We start from the raw sequence: 27,882 nt of genomic DNA, 5'->3' as shown, positions 1-27,882 counted from the left end.
TACTCAATTTTTATCTATTTCAAGGGATACAGCCAGCTGTACAAAACAAACTACAGTACTTGATAGAATTACTTGAAATTTCATATTGATGCTTATAACAGATGTACCAAGTTTAAAAAAAAGAAATCTCTTGCCGATGGTGTTGCCATCTATGGTCGAGGCCGAGAACTTTTCAGCCTATCCTCGTAATGCAGAACTTGAGACCAGTGGGAATTGTGTCCTCTTGTTCACTCGTGATATACAACTCACTATTGCTGCTAACAAATATTCTTTCATAATTTCCCACGCACTAATGATATCCCGGCCTTCCAATTCCTCCCTCCATGAAACTTTCCCAAGTTGACGTCTTAGACTATTATAATCACCTGCCTTATAATTCCACATATGTTCTTGTCTCTTCGATACTCCTGTATGTATATTCATTTTCCGAGTCAAAACCATATGGTCACTCTCTGCAACTGGTGGGAGAGATGTCAATTCAGTTATTATCAACTCTTCTGATGCTATAACCAAATCCAAAACTCTTGGACCTCTTGTTCCCTCTACTACATGTTGCCTAAGACATTTGTTCCTCAAGAATTCTAGAAATTCTTGATCCCTTATTGCTACTTTCATTTTCCTCTCCCCAGTTTATACTACTGTAGTTAAAATCTCCCATAAAATCATTCTTCTTGCACCTGCCAAACTCAACTGTCTAAACATTTCCTGTCCCCACCTTCTGTGCTCCTTGGTCTGTAGCAACACCCCACTAAATATCCTGTCTTGCCCACCTCTACCTCACACCATATGCTTTCAAAATCATTAGTGCCACTGCCTTCCAAAGTCTCCACTCTTAGAGGACATAGGTCGTCACTTATAAGCAGTACTCCACCACCACCATGCTTTCCCTTTCTATCCTGCCGAAAAATGCTGTTAACCCTTAAAATTTCAAGAAATTCATTCTTTGTTTCCTAATGTTATCTCGTCATTCCAGTGTATATTATCATAATTGAAATTGACCATAATGATCACTTTTTTTTATTAGTCACAAATTTTTCGAAACATTTCCTTCCACATTAGCAGGTCTATAACAACACCCTACTAAACATTTCATCCTGTACACCTCCACTTCACACCATACTGTTTCAAAAACCTGTCAATATTTGCCCCTGGCATCTCCACCCTAGATGGACACAACGCCTTTGCCATCATCAATAACACTGCTCCTCTTTTAGCTGTTTGTCTTCACAAAAGACTACATATTTCTCCATCTCTATTCCTGTCAGAATGTCATCCTCACTTATACCTACAATTTTTGTGTCCTGCTTAATAAGACTAAGACTTCAAATTATAGGTTAATCTCTTGTCTAGAATTATGGTTAAGATATTGGAGAAATTAGTGAGAACAGTGCTACAGTTTTCATTCTCCTTGTTTCAAATACTTCTAGTATTTGTAAACATACACGCTAGCTCATTTCTGTTTCTATATCAAGTCCCACTAACTCTACTTCTCAGACATCACTCTTCTACATTCTCCCCTGTCTATCATCACTGATACTACACCCTTCCCCAGACCTAAATATCGCTCCTACATCCTTGACTGTCTTAATACTTTCTTGCACACTCACACTTCCACTTCTGAAACCATCATCTATAGTTTTATGCAGTGTCCACCCTGATCTTCCCCGTTTCCCTGTCCACTCTGTGTTCCTTCTCTCTAAATCATGCAGTTTGGAAAATAGCATAAAGTGAATGGCAAAAATCAATTGTCTGAGTATAAAAACAGTCTAGGTTGGTAAGGATAGATGTGGAGAAGTACATGCAGCAGTTAGTCCAGAAAAATCCAAGAGTTCTTTGAATATGAGGGCAGTAGAAGGAAGAATAATTATGTTAGACTAGTAACCACTGAAGACGACACAATATGGAGGAAATAAAAGAGAAACTGGTGTTAATGTGAGCAAGAGGTATTATGAAGAAATAATAAATTTGATGTTAATAAGAGAACAGAACTGGATAACATTATTGTGCATCTTCATCGAATGCATTCCATTGAATTAATGAAAGCCTTGATATTCTTGTTTAACAAGAATCTTGCAATGGGACGAGTCCCAAAGATGGGAAAAGAGGGTAAAACTGTTCCACTTCACTTTTGTGTGTTTGGAGTTAACTGGAATGCAGCTTTCTGTAAACAATATTGCCTGTGATAATCAAAATAGGTTTGCTAAAGAGAACCATGTTTCAGCAATTTGTACATATTATAAAGCAAAAATGCATTGGATGAGGAAATTCATATACAGTGGCACATTTACATTTTGCAAAGGCATGGTTTAGATTGTTGCCTGGTTTGTAATTATGAAACAAATAAGGTTAGCTAATATAATAGATTTTTAGATTAGTTAGGAAAATGGCTATCAGATAGGTATCAGCAAGTCACTAGTAGGGTGCTGCAGGTGTTTGTTTTAAGACTATTGTTGTATAAAACACGATGATACTGGAAGAGCTTCAAAATTGAGATATGTTTGCAGATGATTTAAAGTTGTGCCAAACTACTAGGAGTGGATGTGGCCTTATTATTATTACCCCAAGACCTCATGGAGTCAAAGACTCATCTGGGAGGTCCTTTTATCACACACACACATCTCATCATACCGAGCCTTAAATACACTCAAACCCCTTGCAGACCCCACACTCTCAGGCAAGGCATTCCAATCATTCACAACTCTGCACGGGAAAAAACCTGCCTCTCACTCCCCTACTCACACCCTCTTTATACAGTTTCCAGGGATGACTTCTGGTTCTGCCCTGATCTCCCCCCACTATTCTCTGTAGAACTTCTCCACCACTGATCCTATAACAACCCCCCCCCCCCCTCTTCCTCCTGTCCACCAGACTCTGCAAATTGCATCTTCTCAATCTTTCCTCGTACTCGACATTCCAGAGGTCAGAAACTACCTTAGTCAGCTGCCTTTGGACCATTTCCAACATCTCTTCATCCGTCTGAAAACCAAATCTTCACCTATATCATCATTAATATACAAGTTAAACAGTAATGGACCTAAAACAAACCCCTGAGGCGCTCCACTAGTGACTTTCCTGGATATCGCTCCCCCATACACAACTTGTTGATACCTATCAGATAGCCAGTCTCCAATCCAATGCACCAATCTAATATCCAACCCCCCATCTGCAACCTGACGAGATACTCTATCAAAAGCCTTTGCGAAATCCAAGTATATTACTGTGTATCCTTTTCCTCTGTCCAAGGAAGCAGTCACTTTATTGTAATAAGTAAGTAGATTACTAAAACATGACCCGCTTTAGCAAATCCATGCTGTCCATCAAAGATAATATTATTGTTATCAACCCAACTCTGGATCCTTGTTCTCACAAGCTTAACCACAACACCTGACACACAGATAGGCCTATAGTTTGATGCTTGAGTTCGATCACCTCCTTTATGGAGTGGCACAATCTTGCCCTCCTTCCACTCCTTAGGAACTTGACTGAGTGCAGGACTCGTATTAAAAAAATGTCAAGGCAGGTGTCAACTCGCTGGCACATTCTTTCATAATATGTGGTGATATATTATGAAGTCCCACAGCCTTATTAACATCTAGTTTACTCAACTCCCCATACACCTCTTGCTCACCTGCAGTCAGTCTCTCCTCCCCATCATCAACTGCTCTCAATCCCTCCATGAAGTCACATTCACAAGATTGAAAGATCTTTATGAACTGTTCATTAACTATCTCCAGCACACATTCTGCATCAGCTGTCTTTATACCATTTTCTCCAATCAATGTAATCCTTCCATAATTATTCTTTCTTTTGCTAGCTACATATTGAAAGAATTCCTTAGGATTCATTTTGGCTTCATTAGCCAACTGCTGTTCATACCTCTCTTTAGCTATCCCCCTCACCAACCAAGTCTCCCTCCTTGCTTGGTCTTTGTTTGTAGACCTCGTGGAATTGGTTATTTCCACTTCTCTTATGCTGCCTCCACAATGCCCTTTTTCTCTGTATCGCATGCTTAATCTCTTTATTCATCTCACACCCACCTTATTTAACCTTCTCACCCTTGGAATACATTTAGACATTGCATCTACTAAACAGTTTTTGAAACTCCCCCAAGCTGCATTGATCTCTTTTCCAGCTAACTCCTCATTCCACGCTACACCCACAAGCTGTCTCCTGAGCTCTTCATAATCCCCCCCCCCCCCTTGTAGTTCCACATATACCCATTTCTCACAGAGGTCCTTGCACTGCTGGCAACCACCCAGGTAATTATCTCATGGTCACTCACACCAATTGGTGGATGATTTGACACCTTCTCTTTAATCACCTCTGATGAGATGACCTATGCCTGGGGAAGGAGTGTCCTGAGTTCGATTCCCGTCAGAGACGTGAGGAGCTGAAGGATCTTCCTCAGCCATAGCCAAGTTAGCCGGTCTTGGGCGCGGGCAGTAGGGTTTTTTCCGCCAGTTTATCTGGTGTTTTTCATCCCGCAAGCAGGCAAACTGGCCCCGTGAACACACAGGGATACAGCCAAGAATACCTTGAGACATAGGAGTGACCATTCTATCCTCGTATTTCGGTTACGAAATCCAAGCATGCTTGGAAGGTTGTGGGCCTTAAAGGCCTGGTAAAGCCATTGGGATAGATAGATGAGATGACCAAATCCAAGACCCTCAATCCTCTTGTGCCCTCTGTTACATACTGTCTGAGGCAGTTGTTCTTCAAACTCAAGAAACTCATTTTCTTTACTTCCATCTCATCATTCCAGTCTATATTGCCATAATTAAAATCACCCATAATGATCACCCTTTTCTTATTTACTTGGCTAATTTGATTGTACATTTCATTATCACCACCATCCACATTACCTGGTCTATAACAACATCCCACCAAGTATTTGATTCCATTCACCTCTATCTCACACCATACTGCCTTAAAACCACTGACACTATTTCCCTCTTGCATCTCTACTTTATATGGACATAACTCTTTCTCTATCATCAGTAGGACTCCCCCCCTCCCTTTTTACCCCTTCTGTCCTCACAAAACACATCATACCCTTCCATCTCTATTCCTGTCAGGATGTCGTCCTCTTCCAACTATGTCTCACTTATTCTGACAATTTTTGGGTGAACAGACGCAATTAGTGCAACGATTTCATCTGCCTTGTTTCTTATACTTCTAGCATTTGTATACAAACACAACAGCTCATTTCTGAATCTACAGCTAGTTCCACTGATAACACTCACTCGACGTGATCTCTCCATGAGTTTTAAAATGAAGAAGCAGAAAGGGAAATGGCTCAACTGGGGCCATTTTCCTTTCTGCTTCTTCATTTTAAAACCCTTTTCATTTCCAACTGTTTCCTCTTGATCTCTGGTCATCCCATTCCTTTCCTGCTTACACATGCTCACCTCCTATTGGAGCATCCACCTTTCTCATGCTGTGTACCCCTGTCCACCCTGAGCCTCCCCTTTTCCCTGCTCCTCTTGCACACCCATTCTCTCATTTTCTATACTCATACCGCTCACTTCCCCATTCATAACCACCTCTTCAATCTCTCCTGTGTTGCTCTTCCACATCACTTCCCACTCGATCTGATTCATTCTCTCTATTCACTTCTCTACCTTCCAGCAGCAGTCTCTCCAAGCGACTCGCACCATAACCACTCAAATGCAGTCCATCACTCCCATACCGCTCACTTCGTCCCTCAAACTCATTCCACACTTTAACAAACTGTACTCCTGTCTCCTCACACATTTTAGCCAGCATATCATTCATAATCCTTGCTCTCTGCCTCCTGTCACATAATCCTTGCTTCCTGTCACACTATTTGCTTTTATCCTTCTAAGCAGCCTCCTGATATCCATTCTGACACATTTTTTTCCTCTCTCAAATCATTCGTACCTATTAATACTATTAACTCTTTTGCTCGCTCCTGCCTCATATCCAATGCCTCAATCACGTTGCTCATTTTGGCGCCTGGAAAACATACCTTGTGCATTTTATCCTCCAGCACACCTTTAATAATAGATTCGCCATATACAATGCCACTCGCTCATCTTTCGTCAACTCTTTCATGCCATCATTATTTATTTTAATAGTTTTTACCCGAATTTTCTTAATTTCATTCCGCATCCATTTCAACTTCTGAATATCGCAACACATTCTCTCTATCATTCAATCTTTCTAACTCTCAACCTCCTCTTCTCACTTTCACTCTCATCCATCCTACTTGCGGCCCAACATGCGTCCCATTTTCACATCTGTACTTTCAGTCCAACATGCGTCGAACGTTCACTATCATTCATTCTTTTTCCGCTATCATCCATTCTTTCGATTTTTTTTACTTTCGATTTCTGCATCATGCCATTTCTAGTTTCATTCATTCTCTCAGTTTCGTTTCCTTCTGCCACTCTCGCCTCACTTTCGTCCCTTTTGACATCCGTTACGGATTTCAAATTGCTCTTTTTCTTTTTTACTGATTTTTTAACATTTTTTCACCTCTCTTTCAAACGTGTACTCATTTTTCCCGCGACAATTTCGCTACTAACACTTTCTGTCATCAATTTGATATTTGCATTTATCGATTCCTCATTCAGGTCACACTTCGCACACACCCTCCTTCCATCCTCACCAAATATCCACAAATCATTTATGTAATCGAAAGAATACATATAACAGACCTCACACTTAACGAAACGACTGAAACCTAAAGTCATGGAATGACAATGTCGCCGCCGCCATTTTTTGCAGGTTACTAAGTCTAATAATAACGATATCGTAATTAAGTTTTGGCAAAAAAAAATCCCCCCCCACATACACTAATAAAACTGGTAGCACACAGTGTTTACAGCCTCTCTTACTCAAACAATTACGCATATATATTTAATTATTCCTAGAAAACTTATCCCAATCAGGAGCTCACTGCGCTTGACTCACGAGCACCCTCCCCTCATTATATTTTTACATTTATTCTACTTTATGCTTTTTTTAAATTGGAATTTCCATTATTTTTTTAAGGAAAAATGCTTTATTATTATTTTGTCTTTTACGACTCAAATTCTGCATTTTATAAGACTTACGGATTATTAGGATGATGGTTATAATATTTTAATTGGACTGAACTTGCTGCTATAATTGTCAACACTAGTGTGGCATGGACTCTATAAAACCTTTGAATATTGCAGGATGTGTGCTCCATTACATTATCAGGATTGTTTCCATTAGATCTGCGAGTGTCCAGGTTGAAGGATTGAAACACTAGATCTCTAAGTTCAGGCAATCCCAGAGATGTTTGGCAGCTATAGTAACACTTAGATAAAGGATTAAACCAAGAATATAATTTCTCGGTATCTTTAATTTATAGTATAACCAAGTGGAAAAACTTCCAATAACTGTATTCAGGATTTGAATACAGTATTTAATATCTTTTTACAGTTCACTTTTTACAAAACATTAAACAGGACCGGTGCTTATATTGAGCAAGGAAACAAGTAAAAGCTTAGTGAATTTGGAAGCCTATAAGTAATCAAATAATAAAGGCTAGATTATATTCAAGGTATATTAATGTATTGAATTAAACATAATATGGATTTATGCACCTTGAAGAAAAGGAGATCTTATGAAAAATTATAAAAATATATACAACAAAAGTATGACCTGATTATTCTTATAACTGATATGAATGCCAAAACTGGCAAAAGAAGCAATGAAGATGAAAGCAGTAGTTACTAAAGCTTTATGTTGCTCCCATCCATGAAAGGTTATTTGCAAACCTATAATATATTTTGTACCATTTACAGTAAAATGTACTGTAAAAAAGGTTTTTTTTTTTGTATTTTTTTATTTATTTTTTACATAGTCCAGAAACTCTGCTCTAGAAACCAAACATGGAACTTTTTCAAGCCACTTCAGGCCCCCACTAAGCAGGGAATTGGTCTCACACCAGGCAATGAAATTCATCTCCCACCTAAAGACAATCATGCTGGAATTCACATCTGCAGCCTATTGGTTGGAGAGCAGTATACTAACCACTCAGGTAACCAAGACCAGTGAAGTGCCACTCCTCTTTCATGTTCTATAAAAGCGAACTGTAGAAAGATATCAAACACTACATTCAGATCCTGAATCCAGTATTTGATATCCATGTATGGTTCACTTTTCCAAAACTATCTATTTTAGGAATATATGTAGTCAAAGAAATGAGTTGTTTAAAAGATCTGCCAGATCTTTTAAATCTTTATGGCCAAAGAAACACAGAAGGCTGTGATATAGGCTACATACGAAAATTATTATTATTATTACGTAACACCTCCAGGGAGTCCAAAGACTCATCACAAGGGCACCTACTCTACAACTATCCATCTCCACCAACTGCAACCACCTTCATCATCTATATCAACGCCATCTACCGCCGACCACTATCACTAGTATTTTCACAATCACAAACATCTATGCCCATGGCAGGATTCAAACCTGCAGCCTTTGGCTGGAGAGCAGATACGTTAACCCAGGGGTGGCCAACCTATGATGCATGTGCCAAAAGTGGCGCATTGCATGATTTGAAGTGGCGCGCTGAACCCCAGAGAAAAATTTGAAAAAAATTTGTATACAATTTATATAAACACATAATTAACATACAACTGAATTCTAGAGTGTGCACTTATACTTGTTTGATCTTGAAGCAACAGGCACCGGAAAATGCTGACATGCGTCATCAGTTACTCAATCAGTTTACAGCTGACTCTCGTGTCATAACGTTTGATGAACTTCTGATTCGATGTGACAGAGAACAATTCTGTGTTTTCAAACTTTATGCTTTTATTAATAGTTCATTAAGTTTAAGATAAGATTTCTGTTTTCATGAAGGCTTAATATAGTTCTGTAAATTTAAAAATAAATGTTTTCATTTTGAACATGTATGTCAAGTTCTTGCCCTCTCCCCTAATTTGCTGATTACTAAAACCTGCAATTATTCGGTGTATTTGTATGGGTGTGTTTTTATGTTTTTTTTTATATAATATCTTTCCTTTTTATTTACTTATAGTAGGTTTATTCCTAAAATTTAACTGATCATCAGCAAAGCTTTCATAATGAGGATGTTTGGGTTGTGTGTGTGATGGCCAGCTGATCGACTTTTTATGGCAGGAAGCAATCTCGTATTTCATTGGACATAATATACTACGAGAGAGAGACGAAAACTCTCTATGAAAAAAAATATATATGTGTGATTTTTAAATTTATAGAACTGTATTAGGCTTTCATGAAAACAGGAATCTTATCTAAAACTTGTAGAACTGTTTTTGAATGTTCATGTTTAAAACAATAAAATAATTTAAATAAATTATTTAATAATAAGCTTTACTTTTTGAAATATATATTTTTTTTTACTGTCAGTTACCCATTACTTTGCAAAAGAAAATGAGCAGAAGAAAAGCAGAAGGTGATAGCAAGCGCCAGTTTAATGAACTGTGGGAAAATGAGTTCTTATTTAAGCACTCTCTCAGATAATAGAAGATATTATCTTAACAGACACTATAGAAAACATCAAGCTGAATTAGAAGAAAAACTGAAGTTAGTTCCTGGGTCTGAGTTTCGGAAAGAATATGTGGTTAAGAAAAAGGAAGAAATAAAAAAGAGACAACATATATTTGTGAAACGAAGTTGTGAAAGTGTGACAATGCTGGAGGCATCTTATGAAATTGCCTTTGTGTTGGCTAAAAAACATAAGCCTTTCTTTGATGGAGAGGAAGTTGTTTGTTAAGCCCTGTCTCGAAAAATTTGCAAAATGTCTTGGTGATAAGAATGTTCAAAGAAAAGTAAACCAAATTGCTCTGTCCAAGCAAACAATTACAAGACTCATCGAAGAACTTTCCCATGATGTTACTGAGCAATTGAAAGGTCATGTTCATGCTTGTTCTTTCTTTTCTTTAGCCTTGGACGGATCTGCTGACATATGTGATGTAGCCCAATTAAACATTCTTATAAGAGGAATTGATGGTAATTTTAACATCTTTGAAGAACTTATCAGCCTTGAGTCACTTCATGGAAAAACCAGAGGGTTAGACACATTTGACAAAGTAAAGTCGTGTCTAGAAAATCAACAACTAGATTCTAGTAAGCTCATCAGTGTTTGCACTAACAGAGCACCGTCAATTGTAGGTAGAGTTTCTGTAACTTTTCTTGAAATGTTTTTAGGTCGTTCTCTAGTATCACTGTATTATACATGAAGAATCTCTGTGTGGAAAAACTCTAAATTTGAAGCATGTTATGATACCAGTTGTAAAGTGTGTGAATAAAATTAGAACAAGAGGGTTAAATAGAATAGAATTCAGATAATATTGTGAACTGCTAGATGTGGAATATGGTGATCTCATCCTTCATTGTGAGGTGTACTGGCTTTCTAAAGGACAAGTTCTCAGTAAATTTTGGAAGCTGAAAGAAAGTCTTCATAATTTTCTGGAAGAGAAGGATGTGCTGCATGAGGAAAAAGCCCTGTTGTGTGATGAGAAATGGCTATTTTATTTAGCATTTTTAGTTGATGTTACCAGCCGCCTCAATGATCTAAATTTGAAACTGCAGGGCAAGAACAAATTGTTTCCTAGCTTAGTAAATGACACCAGTGCATTCAAAATGAAATTAAAACTGTTCATCTCCCAGTTGGAAAACGGAGATTTAAGTCAATTTCCACATTTAAAAGAACATAGTGAATCTGTTGAAGATAATGGCAACTTTACAGAATATACTGAGAAACCCAGGTTATTGCAAGAGTCCTTTAACAGTCATTTTAGCGATTTTGCCGAAGAAGAAGACTGCATACTTGCATTTATAAATTCCTTTTCAGTAATTGAACAAAAAATCTTGACGGTGCCTAGTAACATACAAATGGAACTTATTGATCTCAAAACCAATTCTTTATTGAAAATGAAATTTAATGAACTTTCATCACTCCCAGATGCTTCTGATATAATTAATTTCTGGCTATCGTTGCCCTATGAACATTTTCCAGAACTGAGAAAATTTGCTCAAAGTTATATCTGTCGTTTTGGAACTACATACAGATGCGAACAAGCATTTTCATCAATGAAAATGATTAAGAACAAACTACGATCGCGACTGACTGATTCAAATTTGAAAAACTCTTTGATGCTTTCTGTAACTGATTTAACTCCAAACATTACAAGCTTAGCAAAAGCAAAGCAATTTCAAAAGTCTCAATAAAATAATGTTTATCTCGTCTTTATATGAAATCCTTTTGTTTAAAACTGCTAAAGGTGTCTTTATTACCATAAAGACACCTTTAGCAGTTTTAAAGGTGTCTTTATTACCATATATATAATAAATCATTTTATGCATAACTGTTAAATATATCCATATTACCATATTTTAAAAGGGCTGAAAAGTGGTATAAGTTTGTATGGCGCATCTTAAATAAAAAATGAAAAAATTGACGCATGAACTATAAAAGGTTGGCCACCCCTGCATTAACCACTCAGCCAACCAGGTGTAACATGATAAGGAAAATGAATAAAGGATTAAAACGGTGTGTTGCTAACTGAAGATAAGCTTGTTGAAATATAGAGAGCACTTTGATGAGATTTTAAATGTAGAAAACAATATAACTGATATAATAATGGATGATCCTCCTGAAATGAATGAATGAATGTAATAAAGAAGAAAAGCATGCGAGAATGGTACTACTCTCATCTCACTACCCATACCTGTCTTGCACCTTGTGTTGATTATTCCACTAAAATTAAAAACTTGGAGAGTTAATTCAGCATCATGTGATCACTCTTCCACTTACTCACTCCTTACATTGCCTGGATCCATACTCACCTGCATTCCCCTAAACATTCTAGCTTCTCTAGTTCTGCACTTCTAAACTCTCATTGATTGTTTAATGAGAGTATTAATATCTTGCTCTTTAAGAGGTTGCTCCTGAAACCTCTGCACTGACAATTATCAGTCACCTCTATCAAATTGTGGTAGCAGGCTCACAATTTTTACTTTCTCACTTTTCTTATTTGCTTGTACCAGTAACTCTTTTGCATCTTCTTGAATACCATTGCATTTGTCACTTGCTAGATCGTTAGCCAGCTACACCAGCCAAGATAAGTCTTTTTTAGTTTTTCTCTCTCTGCATACTTAGTGCACTAATTATCCTTAATCTTGGCTTCAGGGAATCACTATTTCATCACACTCTTCAATCCCTTTATCATAGAATCGCCATACAAAATTCGATCATCACTGAATGAAGAGAGGTAGTAAAATGAAATTGCTAATACTGTAGGCTGTTGACTGAGTGCCGTAGTTAAGGTATTCCAAAAGTGGATAATAATTAGAACAATAGTCACTATGGAAATGGTGGACTCATGGTGAAGCCAAATTGTACTACTTTGTACAAATACATTCAAAAAACTGTGGAATGGTAGATCATGAAATTTAATAACAAGACAAATGGCAACATTTCTTCGATCCTATATAACCCTGCTTTGCGTGGGCTTTCATCTATGCTTGCATCTAATCATTGATTATATCTACATTTCACATCTAAAAGATATTACTAGACCACTGATTGGAAAAAAGTTGCCTTTTCAGATGAATCTCATTTCTAACAATGCCATGTAGATGTTAGGCGGAGGATTAGATGAAAGCTGGGGCCGAGGAACCATTCCGACATGGTTTAGCAGAAAAAGGAAGGAGATAGCAGCTTATATCATGGATGTTGATTACTCAGGGAATCACATGGAGTTCCTACACTTGCAAATACTTTGGATGCTATGCTACAAAGTGCCTATCCATTGTGACTGATTACGTATATATATACACACCTTATTGGTGACTGTCTACCCATACAGCACAGTGTGTTCCAGCAGGATAATACATCATCATCAAATTCCTGCCATGTACCCTCAAGGGGGTGTACAGGATATGATGGTACTACATGAAAAAAATTGCATCATTACTAACTTCCTATCTACAATTTTCCTCCAAATCAGTCTGTTACCTGTCAAGACTCCAACATTATCAGATCTTATATTTCTATCGTCTAAGGCACTTTGTACTGTATCAATCCACCTATATCTTGGTCTTCCTCTGGGTCATTTTGCTGCCAACCTGGCAGAGAACACTAAATTTGCTAATCTTTCCTCGCCCATTCTGTTTAAGTGACCATACCACCTGAGATTAGCTTTGCTAATGCATTCCTGGATGCTGACAATGTCAAGTTCTTTCCTAATATCCTCATTTTTAATATGATATTGCCATTTGTTCATGCCCCTAATCTTTCTCAGGACTCTCATATCTGTGGTCTCTAGTCTTTGGTTAAGTGTTTTACTTCTGACCCAGCTCTCAGATCCATAAGTTAAAACTGGTTTGAACACTGTTTTTGAACTGGTTAATACCACTTTCCTTCATAACACTGTCTTGTATACAGCTAATTTAGTGTTCCGACTAATTTCTCTCTTATTCCATATGAATTTATTCAGTTGAATTCCCACCATACCAGCTTTGCTGATTCTGTTGTCTATTTCTATATTTAATTTACCATCTTCACTAAAAATCGTACCTAAGTAGCTGAAATGTTTTACTTGTTCCACAGGTTCTCCATTCACAACACAGTTGACATTTTCAATGATTCTGCCTATTTTCATTGTCTTTGTCTTTTTAATGCTGATCTTCATACCATATCTATTACAACAGCTATTCAATTTAGTCAGAGAATCTTGCCGACTTGTAGCAGATTTATTTAGAAGTATAACATCATCCGCATAAAGCAAAGAGCTGACATTAACATCTCCCATTTTGATATCCTGTTTAATACCACTTTCCTTCATAATGTGATCCATTAGATAATGAATAACAGAGGAGATAATGTACATCCTTGTCTCACACCAGATTTAACATTAAACCATCTTCCTGTACTTCCTTCAATTCTAACTGCTGACTTACAACTCAAATAAAGACTGAGTGTTGCTTGATATAATGCCCCATTGACACCATATAACTGCAGCGTATTGAATAGCTTCTCTCTCTTGGCATCTTGTCATATGCCTTTTCCAAATCAACAAAACTTAAATACAGATCTTTGTTATATTCCCATACTTTCTCGACTATTTGTCGTAAAGTGAAGATCTGGTCCTGACAGCCTCTGTTTGGCCTGAATCCAGCTTGTTCTTCACCAAGCTTTTCTTCCACAATTCTTCTCAACTGTTTCTCAAGTATACTTGCATAGATCTTGCCAGGAACACTCAGTAGGGAAATACCTCTGTAATTCTCACATTCAGTTTTATTTCCCTTTTTATATATGTATACTATGAGAGCTCTACTCCAATCATCGGGAATTCGTCCCTCTGTCCAGGCTTTCTGAACTATGCAGTGCAGCCACTGTAAGACTCTTATACCACCATACTTCAGCATTTCTGGTCGAATATCATCTACTCCAGCTGCCTTTCCACATTTCAAGCCTTTGATGGCTTTTTTCTACTTCAAGTATGGATATGTATTCCTGACTGCATGCCTAGTCAGTGTTTTTTACCACTGTGCTGTCATCACTGCTTATTTCATTTAGCAGTTTTTCAAAGTAATTACTCCATACTACAAGGATATCTTTTCTCCAGTTTTCATGTCACCTTTATCATCTCTAACTCCTTTTACAGCACTCTTTCCTCCATTCCTAAGCTTCTTCAACAACCTCCAGAATATTTTGCCACCTTCTTGATATTTATTTTCTATATTCTTGCCAAAGTCCTCCCATGACTTCTGTTTAGCTAGTTTTACACAGTATTTAGCATTCTTGCATTTGTCTCTGTAATCTCTAAGAGCAGGATAATGCACTATGCCATATTGCTGGCATATTGTATTATCACCAGTTTCGATCTTTATGGAGGTCTCATCAGTGGGAGCCAGACCTAGAGATGATACTAAGGTTGAAGTAATGCAGCAGTCATATTTTTGTATGCAAGTAGCCAAAAGGTGTCATACCTTATTAAAATACTTTGGATTAGAGATAGTTATTGGAAGTTTTTCAACTTGGTTATACTATAAATTAAAGATACCAAGAAACTGGTCTGTGTAGTGACCCTTCCCATAATGCATAGCATTATACATGTCTGCAAGGAGATGTGCTTTGCATTATGGATACTAAGGCAAGTGATGTGAAGTCATTAGCTTCTTTATATGTGTTGTATCAGTCCTGAAAATAGCTCAAGCACAAACTTGTTTGCTTACACTCGGATAAAGGATTAAACCAAGAATATAATTTCCTGAATACGGTATTTGATGTCCATCTATAGTTTACATTTTCAAAACGTATCCACCTTGGTTCAGTTCTTCCTAAAATATCTATTTATATCATTTTATTTCCATAATAACTCTGATATTTCTAATTTTGAACATAGTTCTAACATTCCATGTTGTAATTAGTGTTTTTTGTTTAGGTAAAAGAGGTGACCTGATCTGTTTCAAATGTCCTTTAGACTTTGCTCTTGCTACTTTGAACAGTGACTGTCTGATATCCTGCAGTAAACCAGATGTTATACTGAACATCTGGTTTATTGTGGTGCTTGAACTATTGATTTCATAATCAGGAATTTTTTATTAGCAACAGTAATTAGCCCTTCATCCAATCAATAGTAAATGCTCACCTCCAAAGAAGCTTGGATGGTGCTATTCATCTCAGAACATTAAAAAAAATCATTGGTTTTTCAGTTCTAAGGCAGGATTTTAAAAATACAGAATTAAAATCTTAGCATTACAGTATCTTTGTTTTTAACAGCAGTTAAATGTATATATCAGATGCATATTTCAACCAGTTTACTGATTTCTTTTGGAGGGGGAAAAAAGCAGTTAATTCAAACTTCATTGAAAAGACCTTGGAAAACTTCATATCACTAATGGTAATTTGTAGATTTTTTTTATTTTTATTTTCAAATGAGGTATGTGAAAAATTCACTATAGTGTTAATTGCATTACTGTTAACACAAGTGACATTTTATGCGTTTTTAAAAAAATCTTTTTTAAGCATCTTTGTGAAAATATGCTTAAACGATGATGTGGTATCTGAATGTGTCCCTAGAGTTTGAAGAACAAATAAAAAGGGAGTGAAATGGATGTGAAATTTCATTAAGCAAGAGATCCATAAAAAGAAAAAAACGATGATGTGGAAGGAATATTATGCAAATATGAGTGAGAGGAATTAAGAAATATATAAATCTCAGGCCAAAAAAAGTTACCAGTGTTGGCTACACAGGCTAAAGGCAACCAAAAAGAATGTTATCATTATACTGCAAGTAAAAGAAAGAATGCCTGTGGAAGAATAACTTGACTGAATGCAGGCAGTATCTTAGTATCAGCAGTAGACAAGGTAGTTTAAATATTAAGTCTGACTTCACCAAAATCCATCAACCTGGTGTATGTAACAGTGCACAATGCTACCCCTACATTGCGTGAAGAGATAGAGGTGCATCAGAAGGAGGTTCCTGTTGAATAACTGGGTAAGAATTTCACAATTGGGACAGATGGAATATCACTAATTTGTGCTAAAGGAGTGTCCAGCCAAACTGGCTAGGCCCTTTACATGTTTGTATAATTTGAGTCGTAGCTCAGGAAAGATCCCACAGCAATAGAAAGGATGCATGATAATCCCACTGCACAAGGGTGGTGCAAAGACTAATGTGTCTAACTCTTGATCTTTCAGCATTTTTGGAGTAATTGTAAAGATTTTAGTTGTTGGTAAGAACTTGCACACAAAAATGGGTGGACAAAAAACAACATAATTTGCTAATATTTTATGATGTTATGGCCGAGTTGAATGAATGGAATGGATACACTGTGATACTACTGGACTTTGCAAAGACATTTGGTAGGATACCACATGAATGGCTGTTTCATAAACTAGAGAATAGGAATATAAACTATTCGCTTGGATAAGTGTGTGTGTCTGACAGAAATGTATCAGGAAAGTAGTATATATAAGGAATGGAACTCTGCCAGATTTAATTGTTGGAAGCTTTTCCACTTGGTTATACTATAAATTAAAGATGCCAAGAAATTATGTTCTTGGTTTAATCCTTTATCCAAGTGTAAGCAAACAAAGCTTGCGCCTGAAGGTTGGGGCAACTCATATATAGAGGTTAATGACTTCGCATCACTTGCTTTAGTATCCCATAATGCAAAGCACATATCTCATTTTTTCTTCTATCATCTATGTGGATGATGATGAAGCTGAATGAACTCTTTCCACTTCAGTCTGTCCCTGGACCGAACAATTCTGTACAGTTTGGCGATTTGGTTTTCATGCCCTCTTTTATTTTGTCTATCCATCTAATTCTGAGCAGTCCTTTGGATCTTTTACCTTCCATCGTTGTATTCAGGGCTTTAGATGGTAATCTTTCTGTTCCCAGTTTGGTCATGTGGCCAAACCATCACAGTCATCTTTCTTGGATTTTGTCTATTATTGTTATTTTCTGTTTTAGTCATTTCCTTATTTTTCGTTTCTTAGTCTATCCAGGTGAAATTATAAAAGATATGAACAGACGAATCAGTCAAGCATCCCAAACTTTTGGAAGACTTAATAAAATATGAAAGGCAAGAGACATCAAACAAGTAACAATAGTAAGAATCTATGAAACAATGGTCCTCCCAATACTCCTCTATGGAAGTAAATACTGGAATCACAAAAAGGCTGAAGTGAAAAAATTATTAGTTACTGAAATGGGTTGGCTAAGAAGATTACTTGGATTATCTCTGCTGAATCGACTAAGAAACAAAGACATAAGGAAACGACTAAAACAAGAAATAACAATAATAGACAAAATCCAAGAAAGAAGACTGTGATGGTTTGGCCATGTGACCAGAATGGGAACAGAAAGACTACCATCAAAAGCCCTGAATACAACGATGGAAGGTAAAAGATCCAAAGGACGGTCCAGAATTAGATGGATAGACAAAATAAAAGAGGACCTGAAAAATAAATCACAACAAGCGACACCAAACTGGACAGAATTGTTCAGACTCTTCTGGGACAGACGGAAGTGGAAAGAGTTCATTCATTCAGCCTCATCATCATCCACATAGATGATGGAAGAAGTCTATCCAGCAGAGATACTCTAAGTAATCTTCTTAGTCGATCCATTTCAGTAGCTTTTTTTTTTTTTTTAACATATCCTTAAGGACATGTAATACTATGCATTATAGGAAGGAGTGACTCCAGACTGGTTTTGACCTTTATTGAGGTCTCATCAGTGGCCAGACGCAGAGGTGATACCAAGGTTGAAGTAATGCAGAAGTCATATTTTCATATAGGAGTAGCCAAAATGTGTCATACCTTATTAAAATACTCTTTTTTCTTGGTTTAATCATTAACTTCAGGCGCAAACTTTATTTGCTTACACTTGGATAAAGGATTAAATCAAGAATATAATTTCTTGGCGTCTAATTTATGCCAGATTTAAGGTGACCAGAGTGTCACCTTAAATCTGAGATCAATCCTTGGACTATTGTTGTTAATCTATACATTAATAATATTGGAAAGGAACTGACAGATATTAAGTTTTTTTCCTGATGCAAAGATAGGCAGAGCAATCAGAGATGGTACTGATATATAGCATTTTCAGGGAGATTTGAATAGACTGGAAGTGTGGGTACACAATAATCGCTGTGTCAATTCATTGTTAGTAAGTGTAAAGTTATGCATTCTGGCATGATGCAATATCCAACAAACTATTATTAATGTGGGATTATGCTTGGAGTTATGGTGGACAGAAAGTTGAAGTTCAAAGGTCATGTAACAAAAATAGCAAATACAACTCAGAGGATAATTGCAATGTTTGAAATGAACATTGACGTGATATGGAAGTCATTTTGCCTCCCTACAAGACCTTGATATGATCACAATAAGACTACTGTATACAGATTTGATCTCTGATTCCAAGGGGATAAAGAAGAATTCCCAAGATGATATTGAGATTATGGAATGTAGATTACAAGGAGAGATTGGCAGTGCATGGATTGCGGACACTGGTAGGCAGAAGAAAGAGAGGTGATATGATAGAAGTTTATAATCTTTTGAGAGAGCATTATAGGATATCAGTTGATAAAATGTTTCATTATAAAGAAGGTGGAGAGGGGACAAGGGGGCATCCATGGTAGTTAAATTTGTGTTCAGTTAAGAAAGGGGGTACAATCTAGATTTTTCTCATATAGAGCCACGAGTAAGTGGAACAGTTTGCCTTATGAAGAAGTAGCGAGTGCATCAAGTGTGAAGGAGTTTAAGAGAGGTTATGACAGCTGACATAGATGATGTATGGCCTTCCTCGACAACTTGACTCCCTGGAGATCTAACAATATTTCAGTCTATAGTGCAACTGCTTTCAGAGGTAAACTGAGACTGAAATATACAAATATTATTGGAAAAAATGAATAATCAAACCTTGGACTCATTGATAAACTCTGAAGAAAACAGTCTTCCAGGGAAGCATGTGGTGAAATTGTAAGGATAGAAAAATCGGAACTCCATGATAGGATCAGTAAGCTATAGGAGGTAGTCATGGAAAAGAAGAAAGGATATAAAAAGTTCCTAGCAAGTAAATCAACATGCGAGAGAAAAATGTAAGAAAACAAAACAGCTAAATAAAAGTCATGAGAAGACTTTGATAAGCATACACAAAATAAATGCTAGCAAAATGGCAAAATATACTGAAAAATCATAGCAGTGAAAGAAAATATACTGTAAAAAGAATTAGATTATACAAAAACTGAAGATAATGATATTCTTGAGGTCTGGAGTAATCATTTTGAAAGATTACTGAATGAAAGAAGTGACAGCACATTAATAAAAAATAGTCAAGAGGAATGCAAACAAAAGTCTATGTCAGCTTGAGGCAGAAAAATAAAAAGTGATAAAAATCCAGAAATATGGAAAAGCAGCTGGAACAAACATTCAACTGAAAATGCTCAAAGATTTGAGATAAGTTTTGCAGTGGCTACATTGCACAATTCAGATAGTCTGGTCAAATTCCAGGTAATTGAAGTAGAGCTCTCATCTGAATGGAAGAATTACAGAGGAATTTCCTCTGTAATTGTCCCATTATATAATAAGTATTCCAAGTAACATTTATGCAAGCATACTTGAGAAAAGGTTAAAACCTCTGTTGTCGGGTTTCTGATTCTGGACCCCATAAATCATAACTTTCAACAATTTCTATTTTATCTCCCTCTATTATATTATAAATTCATTTAAATTGCCAAGTCATAACTTTTGTTTTGCTGATGTGTAAATTAAGCTTAGCTTTGTTACTTTCCATCTTAATCAATAGAATAACCACTCCAGATCTTCCTTAAGTTTCTGCTATGAAAGCTGTATCATCTGCATATCTTAAATTATTTATTTTTCTGTCACCAATCTTAATTCCAGCTGGATCTTTGTCTAAATTAGCCATTCTCATAACATATTCACTATAAATATTAAAAAGGTAAGGTGACAGTATAGAACCTGCCACACCCCTTTTTCTACTCAAACACTGTCTGTTTGACAAAAAAAAAAAAAAATAGTAGGATTAAGTCTGATATCAAAATTGAAGATGTTCAGCTCTTTACTTTATGCAGATAATGCATTACTGAACAAAGCCATTATAAGTCCATAGGATTCTCTAACTAAATTGAATAACAGCTTTAATAAATCTGGTATGAAAATAGGCAGAAACACTGAAAACATCAACTGCATCCTGAATGGAGAACCTACTGAACAAGTAAAACATTTCAACTATTTCAGCACAGTTTCTAGTAACAATGGTTAGCAAGCTGGTTTGGTAAAGGAATCAACTGAATAAATTGATATGGTATTTCTTACAGAGAAATTAGTCAAAACACTAAAACAGCTGTTGAAAGTTTTTCCACTTGGTTATATTATAAATTAAAAATGCCCAAAATTATATTCTTGGTTTCATCCTTTATCCAAGTGTAAGCAAACAAAGTTTGCACATGAAGTAACTTCATGACAGCATGAGGGCAACTCATATATAGAGGCTAATGACTTCACATCAATTGCCTTAGTATCCCATAATGCAAAGCACATATCCTTTATTGATATATATAATGCTATACAACCTTGGTATCACTTCTGGATCTGGCTTCCACTGATGAAACCTGAATAAAGGTTGAAATGCATCTGGGTAGTGACCTTTCCTATAATGTATAGCATTATACATGTCTGTAAAGATATGTGCTTTGCATTATGGGATACTAAGGCAATTGATGTGAAGTCATTAGCCTGTATATATATGAGTTGCCCTTTCATAAAATTACTGCAGGGTCACTGAGTGGAACTACCACTGAGTTAAATAAGCTTTCGGGTCACTCATTGTTGGTGATCTGAGGGATCGCACAAGTTTTTGGAGAGGTATCCCCAAACTTAAACATACCTCAAGAAAAGTCTAAACTGGTCTAGGTAGTGACCCTTCCTATAATGCATAGCATTATACATGTCCTTAATTTGATATTAAGGCACTTGATGTGAAGTCATTCGCCTCTATATATGAGTTGTGCTGCCATGAAGTTACTTCATGCATAAACTTGTTTGCTTACACTTGGATAAAGGATGAAACCAAGAATATAATTTCTTGGCAGTTGTACACAAAGACAGTGTTCAAACTTATTTTAACTTATGGATCTGAGAGCTGGGTTAGAAATAAAACACTTAAAGTCTGAGACCACAGATATGAGAGTTCTGATAAAGATTCGGAAAGTGGACAGATCCGCATTAAGAATTAACTTCACATTGTTAGCTCTCAGGAAGGTGTGAGCAAAGCCAATCTATGGTGGTATGGTCACTTAAGCAGAAAAGAAAAGGAAAATTTAGCAAAACTATTTTTTTTTCAGGAAAAAGAATCAGAAGAAGACCAAGATATAGGTGGACTGTGACAGATATCTAGGTGAACTGTAGACTAAGAAGTGCCTTAGAGACTGAAATACGAGCTCTGACAATATTTCGAAACAAATTATTAATAGGAATTTGGTACCAATATAAACTTTTCATGTTGTATTATCATAATATCCTGTACATATTAGTAATTTGATTTAATAGTGATGTGTTGTTTATTTGAAAAAAAAATTATCTTACATTATGATTTAAAACATAGCAGAATGTTTTTTTAGACTTGAATACGCTGAAACTGTGTTGGGAACTTTAAGTTTCAGAGAGTGAGGGGTGTCACACTTTAGGATATGTAAAGTAGGATTTTTAATGTAGTGTAGGGATATAGGTGAAATCAAAGCTTTGGCTGGAGAAGGGGGATATGAAGACTGAAAGGAAGGGATAAGAAAAGTAAGTAGATCATGTAAATAGGAGATCACTGAGATATCATAAGTGGATCTAGAATGATGTCCTAGAGGCAGGTATGAAGTTTGAAATTCTCTCTCTACCCTTAAAATGCATCATAAAAGCCAGGCAATCTACACTGTAGAATACACTCACCCAGATCAGAATATCATCCAGTAATTCAAGATTGCTGTCATACCATTTAAATCAGGACCATGCAAAGATTCTTTAACAGCACTACTGTAAATGTGGCCTACTCCTACTATTATAATGCTAAAAAATCCCTGGAACCAAAAGGAATTGCCAAACTCTGTCTGCAATATACAGAAAAGAGAAAAAAAAATTCCAAAAACACAACATGCAAAAATAATACAAAAAAAAACTTCTTTTTACAAGAAACTCTTGTTGCTGAAAGTCAAATTGAGTAAAAAAAAATTCATTCTTCCCTCTTCAATGCTGATTTGGAAAAAAAAAAATGTAATGAGATGTTTCTAAATACAGCTTTATATACAGTGTCTGCTGATTATTATTCAAAGGAAGCTTATGTTAACTATATTAAATTTTACTGATACTGTATATACATTTACAAATAATAAAATAAAATAAATTGCCCTCTACACCAAAACAGAGATCTCTAACTTAGTATTGCAGGCATGCATTTTTTTCCCCTTCTCCACTTCTTCCTTTGTGTTGTGATCTGACAAATTAAAAAAATCATCCATTTTCTCTGCCTTAACTCCTTCCAATCTCATTTCCTTTATATTGTTGTATTAAATATATATATATATATATATTTAAAAATTCTTATTTTTATGGCTATTTAGCCTATTTTTGTTTAGGAATACCCCTTTTTAATTTTTGTCATTGGCTTTTTCTCAAATTTTAGGCCATTACTGATGTTTTATATGGCCAGATATATGAAGAAGAATACATAGGATGAAAAAAAATATATATATAGGAAAAAAACGGACATACCTTTGTGGGATGTTGATGGCTGTCTTCTTTTTCAGTGGCATCCTGGCATATGGCAATATACATTCATTGTTGAAGGAAGGAAGTATGACTGAACAGAAGTGGTGGGTGGAAAAGTGGGGTTTGAGAGATGTGGGAAAATTATTGGTGAGGAAAGAGGTACGCAAACTTTTTTGAAAAACCCATTGAAAAACTCACCAATAATTCTCCGACATCTCTCAAACCCCACTTTTCCAATCCCCCCCTTCTGTTTCAGTCATACTTCCTTCCTTCAACAATGAATGTATATCGCCATACGCCAGGATGCCACTCTGTGGACATCCACTCAATAACTCTGAAAAAGAAGACTGCCAGCAACATCCCACAAAGGTATGTCCGGTTTTTCTTCCTATATATATATTTTTTTCATCCTATACATTCTTCTTCATATATCTGTCCATATAAAACATCAGTAATGCCCTAAAATTTGAGTAAAAATACAATGACATTATAAAAAAGGGGTACTCCTAAACAAAAATAGGCTAAATAGCCATAAAAATAATATTTACTTAGGGTAGCACGGTAATACTTATTTTTCAAGAAATAATAGCTTTAAAATTTCTTGATTCCGTAACACATTGCCTACCTTCTGTGATGGTTCATGCGAGCTTAACTCAAAGATATATCAGCCTGTCATATGTTCAAAGCTACAAATAAACTCAGTTGTAAAATAGGCAGTTCTGAGAGCTTTGCTAAATGCAGTAAGAATTATACTCAGAATGAACTGGTACATTAAGGACATTTTTCCAGAATAAAATTGATAATAATAGTTCCTTTTTTGTTAGTAAAGAAAAAAAAAATTACATATCAACTGAATGAGAAATACAAAAGTTCTCTAACTACACAATTTTAATCATTTGAATTACATTTAATCAATTTTTTAAATATATTTCAAAATAAGACAAACTGTTTTTTGTAAATGTGGGAGGTGGGGGGGGGGAATCCAGCAGTAGTGTAGTTTGAAAATATCACTGTCTTTAAAATAGCTCTGTGAAGGCAACACTGATTTGATGAAATGAGAAGTTTGAGCTATTGTCCAAGTATAAATGTACTTGTATATTCACAAAAGCTACTTACAATAAAGTTCAGAAAACTCATTTAAAAAAAACTGCCTTTACACACAAAGCAACAATCCAAAATTCAAAAAAGATTGACTAGAATTAAAAGAGAGCACCATTGTGAGAATATTCTTTAGTATTTTTAATATATGCAGACTAAGTTGTCCTTTGCCCATGGAAAATATTAATTTGTACATATACTGTAGATAGCTGCCGTTAACAGAGATGAAATCATTTTTTAAGTCGACTGTATGTTTACAAATATCTGATTTAAATTAATAGGATAACTAAATGATGGAATGAATCTGTCTGGAGCACTTTGGAAACTGTGTGATAGAAATTATAAATGCTATACTATGATAATAAAAATTATCCAAAATTAGAAAGATATAACTAAAAACAAATATACAAAATATATTGATACATTTTATATTAAGATTTAGAATTTTTTTTTCTCTTGCTCCACAATCAATGTGAATTGTTGATATATATTTTCACAATCAGAAGTCACAATGCATTCTGTGAAGATCCTCCAAATCATGCAGTTCTCTAAAACAAATATCACATATAATTCTCACTCATTCACGCGCAACTTGCATGGAGTACCGTTCTTTGATGTGGTAGAAGTGAAATATCACCAAGAATGCAGTGTGACTTGATTTTGGCTACAACACTAGCTTATATCCTGTTTAATTTACTATTTACACAAAGAAAACTTCCAGTAGAGTGCCACCTGATAGTAGAGCAAATGATACTGTATACAAGCTTTTACTGTCATGTAATTCAACCAAGACAAGAAATAGTAAGATTTAACCATTTGAATGGAAAACTTGCACAGAAGGCACTGTGACAGGAAGTACTCGTCCATGCATAGTTTTTGCGCGTGTCTGAGAACTGCTTGCTTTGGAGGACTATTTTTTCTGTCAGGAAACTGCCACTTAAGCACCTACTATGCAAGTCTCCCTATATTTTTTTTAACAAATACATAAAACATTAAAATATACATAAAGATAGAAGGTATTTTGTTGTATTATACTACCTTAAAATATGTGCATTATATGCAATGGCATGCTTATAACGACTAAAGAATGAAATCACTTGGTAATATTGAGCATATACTTATCCTGTGAAAATAGACCTGACAATATGTCAATGTGCCATGCTAGATTAAAATGCACACTGTACAAGTTAATATCTGTAACATTATTACATTTCATATACATAAAAATAGGCATTTGGATGAGGGGGAAGGTTCAACAGTATGTAGATCTGTTGTTACATTTCTAGTAGTAATATTTTGAATTTCATTTATTTTTTCTTCTGTCGGTTCATCATTCACAGTTTTTGTTCCTGCCAGTAAAATTAATTATTACATACAACTTTGTATTATCCAATACAAATTTCATTGCTTCATTTACATACAGTGGAAGAGACATCTGAACCTATATACCTTTACTTTTCTGCTTTACAACAAAAACAGTGAATATTCAGTAATTCACTAATTGATAGATGTACAGTATCTTCAAATAGAAAGGTCTATTTTGATCTGTCTTCCAAGTCTACAGTGAAGCTCACATTATGCCTATATTGAAACATGTGCATTATGCTGATAGTATTGTTGGATCCTAAATGTGATAATTTCCTCAGGTCCATCAGAAATATCCATTTATTCAAGCAGCCACCATTTCTTGCTTAGCTCCACATATTAAGTCTAAAATGATTGAATAAACATTATGTACAATTTCTGGAAATAATAAATTAAAATTACATTCTTTAAAACTGATAACTTAAAATGCTTATGAATAATATTTTAAAATTGAAATATTAAAATTTTTGTTTTTAAATTCTAAAACTACAAATAGACTTCTCTGAATTAATATGATTTGCTAAAGAACATCCTGAAAATTTTTAAACAGTTCTAGTATATAATTCTAAAGCAAAGCTGCCTTTCCAAAATAGTATAAACTTTTAAATTAAGGGGATAAAAATAATTTAATTAAATAATATAATTTAATTAACTTTTCCGGAAAAAAAATAGCCGTTTGGCTTTTCATCTTAGTATAAACTTTATCAAATTTTACTCTAAAAGGGGTGACATAGCAAAATCTGTTTGTTGTTAGTCAATACATAATCTAACATTCATTATAAGTTTATGAAATCATTGTTTTTAAGGTAAACTGAGCATTTTAATATTATTACCCAGGCAACTCCACAGAGTTAACTCTTTGTAGGTAGCCATTACTGACACAATGAATATCATATTGTTCCTAAGGTTGTTTACTTAAAGCACTAATGACTCTGGCAACCTCATTCATTCTCCAAGCAAAAAGTTCTAGTCCTTACACCCTTACTAATCCCAGTCTTTTGCAACTTCCAGGAGTGATCCCTTGTTCTCTCCTGTCCAGTCATGTATTAAAAAAATTTCTTAAGCATTTAGTCTATAAAACATGTTTTTATCATATCCTTTCTTTTCTGCCCATTTTCTAAATATAATAACATGCAAACCTTCAGTCTATCTTCATAGGGAGCATTTCACAGCCCAGTCATCATTTTGAAAATAAAGTTTTTTTTTACTTGATTACAATGTAAACTATAATAAATAAGAAATTATATTCTTGTTGCAATTCTTTATCAAAGAATAAGCAAAGTTTACACATTATAGGATATATATAATAACATGCAAACCTTCAGTCTATCTTCATAGGGAGCATTTTACAGCCCAGTCATCATTTTGAAAATAAAGTTTTTTTTTACTTGATTACAATGTAAACTATAATAAATAAGAAATTATATTCTTGTTGCAATTCTTTATCAAAGAATAAGCAAAGTTTACACATTATAGGATATACTAGGACAACATTATCTGAAGTCATCCACCTTAACCTACAAGCTGCCAAGCCAATTCGTGAAGAGACTTCATGTGCTAACTTTGTTTGCTCATGCTCTTAGGTAAAGGATTAAAACCAGTATATAAATTCTTGTTTGGTATAATTTACTTTATAACCAATTGAAAAAAAAATTTCTACAGCTATCCTGAGCTTTTAATAACATGTTGATACACCATTTCATTACTTGCATATAGAAAATATATCTGTATTGATTTTATTCCCTGTGCTTAGTGCTATCATGATTGGAAGTCGAAAGCTGCTCTGTGTGTATGATGTGATTAGAAAGTGAATGATCGAGGATATTTAAAGTTGACTACTACTGTAATGCAAGTATGATGTGAAACTGGTTTTATAGTGTAGCTGCTAGATTAACTAGCAGAGACGCGATTATAGTTTTTAAATTATATACAAGAACAGCAAGTTAACATCGCAGGTAAGTGGACTGTAATTGGGCGATTTGATAGGCCTAACCGCCGTTGGAATCGCCATTGTTGATTAATTACTAAAAGCAACTGAATCGTAGGCTCACTGCCCCATGTTGTTGAAGGGTTTTTTCGTAGCCCTTACATAACTCCAGGAGACTCCCGATTGGTATGGAAGGTATCAAGGA

At 35.4% G+C, this 27,882-nt stretch overlaps 1 protein-coding gene across 2 annotated transcripts in view; it reads right to left on the bottom strand.

Moving 5' to 3' along the window:
* Nucleotides 1-24,178: 24,178 nt before the first annotated feature.
* The window catches only part of LOC150095347 (potassium voltage-gated channel protein Shab-like), a 341,014-nt gene continuing 337,310 nt past the window's right edge, over nucleotides 24,179-27,882 (bottom strand). For both annotated transcript variants that reach the window (XM_090410729.1, XM_090410730.1), the window contains exon 7: nucleotides 24,179-26,095. The gene's annotated coding sequence lies outside the window, so the exon portion shown is untranslated. The remainder of the gene's footprint in view (nucleotides 26,096-27,882) is intronic.

Source organism: Typopeltis vanoorti, chromosome 20, assembly GCF_054136105.1.
Source record: "Typopeltis vanoorti isolate ZY-2024b chromosome 20, IOZ_Tvanoo_1.0, whole genome shotgun sequence".
NCBI classification, from domain to species: domain Eukaryota; kingdom Metazoa; phylum Arthropoda; class Arachnida; order Uropygi; family Thelyphonidae; genus Typopeltis; species Typopeltis vanoorti.
Note: the sequence above shows the minus strand (reverse complement) of the source record. Positions and strands in the feature narration are given on the sequence as shown.